The sequence below is a fragment of the Chinchilla lanigera genome, unplaced genomic scaffold, assembly GCF_000276665.1.
Source record: "Chinchilla lanigera isolate Chin_1 unplaced genomic scaffold, ChiLan1.0 scaffold00028, whole genome shotgun sequence".
In the NCBI taxonomy this organism is placed as follows: Eukaryota; Metazoa; Chordata; class Mammalia; order Rodentia; family Chinchillidae; genus Chinchilla; species Chinchilla lanigera.
The window spans coordinates 22761127-22767479 of NW_004955429.1; the positions used below are offsets into that span (position 1 = coordinate 22761127).

The 6353-nt window shown below is 40.9% G+C and overlaps 1 protein-coding gene across 1 annotated transcript in view; it reads right to left on the reverse strand.

The window, feature by feature from the left end:
• Znf438 (zinc finger protein 438) overlaps positions 1–1110 on the reverse strand; it is a 195023-nt gene extending 193913 nt beyond the window's left edge. Inside the window, exon 1 of the mRNA XM_013515467.1 lies at positions 934–1110. The gene's annotated coding sequence lies outside the window, so the exon portion shown is untranslated. The remainder of the gene's footprint in view (positions 1–933) is intronic.
• Between the last annotated feature and the right edge of the window lie 5243 nt (positions 1111–6353).

The window sequence follows — 6353 nt, forward strand, 5'->3', positions numbered from 1 at the left end:
CCCGAGTCCGCGACCCGCCCCTGCGGAGGCTCGCGCAGGCGCAGACGCCCGTGCGGGGGGCTTCGCCGGCTGCCGCGGCGGGGCGGCGCTGCTCTGGGGGATTTGTCAAAGTTTATTCCCCGGGCTGAGGTGGGACGGGCAGAACGAGCAGAAGGGGACAGGGCTCCCAGGAACAGCACACACACTGTCGCCTGAGGGCTGGAGCAGGACGTCAGGTTCCGAGGTAATCTTTCCAGACATTGCCTCCCCCGTCACGTGTACGTTAAAAGTTCTCCACGTGCGGAAACAGCCATTGCTTCCCACCAGTGCTGGAACCGAGTTAGCCCTGACCGAGTCCGTTCTCCCGCGGGCCGACCCGACCCGCCCCCAGCAGGCTCCGCCCCCCGCAGGCTCCGCCCCGCCTCCCAGCAGGCTCCGCCCCCGGACCGGCCCCGCCCTTCCGGCTCCGGCGCGCAGCTCCCCCTCTGCGGGCTCCTACCTGCCCCGCCCAGCTCCCTAGTGTCCTCCGGGCCTTTCCTACTGATGTCCTCTTTCGGCCCAGTGAGGTACGTTGTAGGTCCTTGCTCATCTCCTGAGTTTAACAAACGGCGATCTGTATAAGTGTGCGCAAACTTTCCAGCCTCCACCGCCCACGTGACCTTCCTGGGTCCGAGGGGGCTCTGCTCTTTCATGCTCCTAGAAACTAGGATCTCCGTTTAAGAGATGGCCGGGTGGAAGGGGAAACGTGGGCGCAAAGAGCTGACAGCGTAGTAACTTGATTTCTAGTTTCTTATTACTCTCACAAGCGGAAAAATAAACCTTATGATGTAAATGGCTCAAATAAATCTTGGGGCAAAAATTAAAGAATGGGAAAAACAAGCTCGGGGGTAGAGGGAAAAACAGATGGTAAGCAGGAAGTACTGAAAATACCGAGGATCACTGTTTAAAACTTACTTGGAACTGTGGCAGATGACCCGATCGGGGATTTTGCTGGGCGGCTCCAGTGTATGTAAAACCTAAAACAATGGTTTGTTTACGAACTCACTAGGAAAGAATGATGAGGGCGGAGGTAAACTGCTGTAGTTCTGAGCTGGTTAAAAATATTTTTCTGGAAAAATATACTCAAGGTTTTTGAAAATTTCTAATTTCAGTGTTTATACATCTTAATATTTGATTGAATAAATGATGTGAGAAATTTTAAAATGTACATGATAATTTTATCAGCGTGAGTTTTGGTCTCTGCAGTAAAAGTATAGAAAAAGCACATTTTGATTGCTTCACATACCTTTAAAGTAGTTTTTTTTTTTTTTTTTTTTTTTTACAAAAGTGTAATTTTGCCGGGTGCTGTAGTGCATACCCATAATCCCAGCTGCTCCAGAGTTTGAGGCAGGAGAATCACAGACTTCGGCCCAGCCTGGGCAGTTTAGGGAGTGAGGATGTAACAAAATGGTCAAGTGCCCCTAGGTTTGATGGGAGGGGCGCATTTTTATTACGTTTAAATTGTGAGTTTCATGATTTACATGCTTACAAAATGTTTTATGAATATCACTCCCCAAAATAGCAAGAGCCTAGATATACCTGAGATCGTCCCAAGATAAATGTCATCTGCCATCTTTTTGAAGAGGCAATGGCTAAGAAGTATACAACAAATGTATTAAATGTTTTTGTAAGGATACTGTTGCCTCTGAAAGATGGTATTAAAGAATGTATTCTCATTTTATTAATTCAGGTTTTTTAAAAAATCTGTTAATGAAGAAAGAAAGAAATCTGTTCAACAAAAGACTGGCAAACAGAAGATACTCAATGAACAGCACTCAGGGAATGTCAAGTAAAAATGTGTAGGAAAATACACAATCAGATTCAGCCAAGTTTCTGTAACTGGAATTTGATTAGATGGGTAGTGAGAGGCTAGGGTCAAAGTGATGATATTAGAGAGAGGAACTGGAAGAAGGCTGTTTTCTTTAAGGAAATAAAACCTTATATCTTCCAGGGTTGGCCCTGGAAGGATTTAGGCTTTCCACTCTCTGGCCCTGTGACTTGCAATTTTCTCTTGTGATTCTTTCACACTGATGCCTGCTGCCACTAGCAATGGAGCTTCCAGAGCCCTCTACTTAAATACACACAGCTTTTGTCTTTTTAGCAAGCTGAGAAAAGCAGAGCACCCCCAGCAAATGTACTTAATGGTATGGGGAAAGAAAAAATATAATGGCTGGTATTTACTCAAGTGTTTATTATGTACTAAGCACTGCATTATCTTATTTAATCCGTGCAACTAGGTAAAATAAATTATTACTGTTAGATAATGTTATAAGGTTAGCAGGGAGCAAAGGACTAAAATGTCCCATGTCACATGGCTATTCAGTAGCAGTCAAGATTTGAACCCTTGGGGGCTGCAGATTTAGCTCAGCGGCACAACGCCTGCCTGGCAAGCGCGAGGTTGTGAGTTCTGTTCCCGGTACTGGAAAAGAAAAAAAAAAAAAACAAACAAACAAAAAAGATTTGAACCCTTGTGCTGGAATTTAGTATATCTGATCTTTATTGCGTTTCATATAACAGAGCACATACAATGTAATAAACAGAGGGACTTAGAAAGTCCAACATGATTTATGTTTAAATTTTAGTTCCTAAAATTTAAGACTCATCACAACGTATTGATATTTTCTTCACTATTTACCATCTCCACTGGATAAGTCTGTTCATTTTTTTAAGGTGCTCATTATTGCCAACAAAATTGATTTTGTGACACATTAATGGAGTGCCACTCTGAACACTATTCAGAATACAAAAGATCAGGTTGTATCACATGTAAAGAGTAATTTTTCCCAAAACACAAACTTGAGAAAACTATTGTCTCAGTAATGTGTGTATATTCTGTTTTGTGATAGCTGTCAGTCAAAAACATTTGTAAAACGGTTTTAACTACTGTTATAATTTGACTCTGGAATGTCCCCTAGAGGTCCATGTCTTACCTTGGCAGTATAAGAAAATGATGGAACCTGTAGAAACCTGGCCTTCTAAGAGGCTCTAGGTCACTATTCGGATTTCCTTGTGAGAATTGTAGGAAACTGGTTTCTTCTTCCTCTATCTTTGCTCCCTAGACATGAAGTGAACACTCCCACACACATGCACAACCCCAGTGGGAAAAACAATGAGACCAAGTGACCATGGACTGAAACCTCTGAAACCATGAGCCACAATAAACCTTTCTTCCTTATAAGCCTATTGAGTATTTTATCACAATGATGAAAATCTAACTACCATTTGCCTTATTTATGTACTGTTCATCCTTATGAGCAAGACCAAGAGAAACAAAGTCCCACTCTGCAACCCCATTGCACCCCAAAGCTCCAAGGTCTGATCTGAGAGAGTGTTTCCTACACACAATAATCAAGTCACTCCTGATGAGAGAAAGGCTGTTATCTCCAACACAAAACCCTATGTGTCCTAATAATATAATAAACACCTGTAAACAAGAGTTAACACCAAGAAAAAAAAGAGGTTGTTCTGCCAAGGAAGCACAGATAGGGAGCTGGATGGAAGAAAAAACTGGGACAGAGACTGGAGGGATTTGGGGCTAATATCCACAATCTTATGTCTTTAGTTACAGTTTGCAAAGCATATTGTACCTTGTTTGACCTGGCATCCCCATTCCTTCACTTTACTAATTCTCACTTTTTTTATCTCTACTTCATTGGGAATTTTCTCTGAGAATCTTTCCTTTGGTTTTCCTTGCTCTTTGCACTGGAAATTATTTTAATTGCTTTTCTGTTCAACTGTAAGTTTTGTGAGAGTAGCGACAATAGTATTCTGGAATAATCTCACATTCTTTGCTTATACCATTGTCTAAGTAGGTAAATGTATGCTGGAACCAATGGGTGGATGAATTCAATTGCAAAGAATGGGTAGATTTCTTACTCAAGATGTTAATGGCTTTCAGAAAAAAGGGTAATATGTCAGTAGAAATAATGCTGAGAACACTCCTTTAGGAAGAAAAACATTTCAATGACAATGCAGCATAATGTTGCAGAATACTAGAATGCTAGCAGAATTGTGCCAGCTCAGTTATGACCTGGGGAGTTTCCCACAGGCAATAACTTTTCCAAATATCAAAGAGTTAGACTGACTAAATGTTGTTCTTTATGAATGTCCTAATGGGGTGTTACCTCCCTGGAGAATTACGGCAAGTTGCCTGGAGTCTTATTTACATGAATCTGGAAGATCCAGACAGGCAGTGAGAGATAGCAGTTAATTCTCTTAAAGGATGCTGGACTAAGGCTGCCCCCAGTAGCAAGAAGGGAGGTGGAGAGTGAGGAATGAATCAAGAGGCCAAGGAAGCTCCTTGCTTTGAGGAGCCTAGTTCATGATGGTGCACAGGGCCAGGTAAAGCTTGTGGGTTTAAAGCTGAAAGAGCCAAGTTGCCTTTATGGGAGTGTTGGAATTGGAAGAAAGAGAAGATGTAGGACAGAAAAGAGGATATCAAAAAGATTTGCAGTATTCAAGGAAGAAAACCTTACATACTTCAGCAGTAGACTCTAGTGCATGTGGGATATCCCAGAAACACCTCACAGCCTTTGTATACTCTTCACAAGAATCTGTTTGCTCTGTTTGTACTTGGAAAAGACTTATTCAGGTCCAAGTTCTGTCGTTAATTGCCTCTGCTAATAGTTGATTTTTACTAAATGCTTGCTAGGTTTGCTATTGTGTGCCATCCGCCACCCCCAAATTCATATGCTGAATTTCTGCCGCTCACTGTGGCTGACTTGGATATAGGGTCTTTAGGAGGTAAATGATATCCTAAGTATAGGGCCACAACCAGTAAGATTGGTATCCTAAGAAGAGGAAGAGGTACGGAATGCTCTCTCCCACCATGTGAGGATACAGGAAGAAAACAGTCATCTACCAGCCAAGAAGAGGACCCTCACAAGAAACCAAATCTGCTGGACCTTGATATTGGGCTTTCTAGTCATGAAGTCTGCTATTTTATGGTACCCTGAGCTGACTAAAGGAACCATGCCAAGCAAAATAATCTGACCCTTAATTTCAGCTTTTTGTATTTCACTGAATATCCTTAGTCCTTACAATGATTGGATCATTCTTTTTGTTGTTGTTGTTCCTTACCACAACTTTTCATACAGCATATACAGTATTTGTCCAATTCTGTTTTATTTTATTTTATTTATTTATTTATTTTTGGTACTGGGAATTGAACTCAAGACCTTGTACTTGCCAGGCAGGTGCTTTTGCTGCTGGGCTATATTCCCAGCTTAATTTATTTCTTAGATAGGTCCTTGCTGTTTCACCCAGACTAGACTTGAACTCCTAGGCTCAAATGATCCTCCTGGATCAGACTCCCATGTGCTGGAACAGCAGGCAGGTGCCAGCATACCCAGCTGTTTATCACTTTTAGCACACATTTTTTAACATTTAAATATCTCTGAAATCAGAATGCTGTCATAATTCACTGTTTAGAGAGGTCCAGAAGAGATAAAAAAAACAATGTTATGCCTCTCCAATGACATCTTAGATAGCATAACACATAGTATGTTGTATTATAATAGATTATGAGTCTTTATCCCCTGCTAAGCTATGGATTATTTGAAGATAGAGACTGTGATTTATCTAGCTTTGTGTCCTTAGCACCTAACACAGTTTTTTGCACATAAAAGGCATTTAACACATTTCTTCAATTACATTAAAGAAGGAATGGCAGCTACTTGACAGGATCACACATGGAGAAACTTAGGATCTCAAAGTCACGACTGTTGTCACAAAAACTCTTGATCGTTCCCAACGCCTTGATGACCTGGGAAAATAGACTCACAGCTTCTCAGAATTTATTTTAGTTAAGTTCTATCTGGCCCTAAAGGTCTATGAATCTTCTGCCTTAGCAATGAATACAGCATATCTCTTCTTTGCTTGACAAATTATCATTATTATTTACCCTTAGTTTGGGCTCCAGTGATTTTTGATAAAATAGTTCTAGTAGGCCAAATTAAAGTAAAAATTTTAAATTAATTTTGCAAATTCAGGTCCGTTTGTGTGCTGTAAATTGGATGTGGCATTCAAATCACAGAGGTATTGCTTTTGGTCCATGCTGTGTTTTTAAAAATTTGAACTGGGTATCACAAGAGAACATGTTTATAAATCAAGACTTTTAGCTGCTTCTGAAAGATAAGATACCCTGGTGGTATTTACCCTCTACCTTAAGAAAGATCATTAAACTTTCCTAATGAACAATTTTCCCAGAGATTCAGTAATGTTCTATATGATTTCCAATTGTTACATTTCCCCCTCAAATAGGTTTATCAAAATTTATCTTCTGGAGAAGGAACTTTTTATGTTTTAGGAATTATACATTAGGATGTCAATTTTGG